Here is a 478-nt window from a genome sequence, read left to right on the forward strand (position 1 = left end):
GGAGCACGGGTGTTCGCACTGAAAGCGTCTACTCGCCTATCTCCGGGCGATTGCGCCTCTCTCGAACCCGACCAAGTACTTAGGACGGCGCTGCGCGCCGCCGGGACCTGAGAGGGTTTCGAGGTGTATCGTGCAGGGGAGCTCAGCCTCCTCCTGTTTGCAGAATAATTGAGCGGACGCTTGCGTGTTCGCGCGGGCCCTCGGGACACACTCCCGGGCGGCCGGCTGCTCAGCTCTCGTTGACGCAGCTCCCTGGTTGATCCTGCCAGTAGTCATATGCTTGTCTCAAAGATTAAGCCATGCATGTCTCAGTACAAGCCGCATTAAGGTGAAACCGCGAATGGCTCATTAAATCAGTTATGGTTCCTTAGATCGTACCCACGTTACTTGGATAACTGTGGTAATTCTAGAGCTAATACATGCAAACAGAGTCCCGACCAGAGATGGAAGGGACGCTTTTATTAGATCAAAACCAATC

At 54.4% G+C, this 478-nt stretch overlaps 1 non-coding gene across 1 annotated transcript in view; it reads left to right on the plus strand.

The window, feature by feature from the left end:
- Nucleotides 1-249: 249 nt before the first annotated feature.
- Nucleotides 250-478, plus strand: part of LOC126329406 (small subunit ribosomal RNA) — a 1893-nt gene continuing 1664 nt past the window's right edge. Inside the window, exon 1 of the ribosomal RNA XR_007562273.1 lies at nt 250-478. This exon is cut by the window's right edge and continues 1664 nt beyond it. This is a non-coding gene — a ribosomal RNA (small subunit ribosomal RNA).

The sequence above is a fragment of the Schistocerca gregaria genome, unplaced genomic scaffold (assembly GCF_023897955.1).
Source record: "Schistocerca gregaria isolate iqSchGreg1 unplaced genomic scaffold, iqSchGreg1.2 ptg001181l, whole genome shotgun sequence".
Taxonomy (NCBI): Eukaryota; Metazoa; Arthropoda; class Insecta; order Orthoptera; family Acrididae; genus Schistocerca; species Schistocerca gregaria.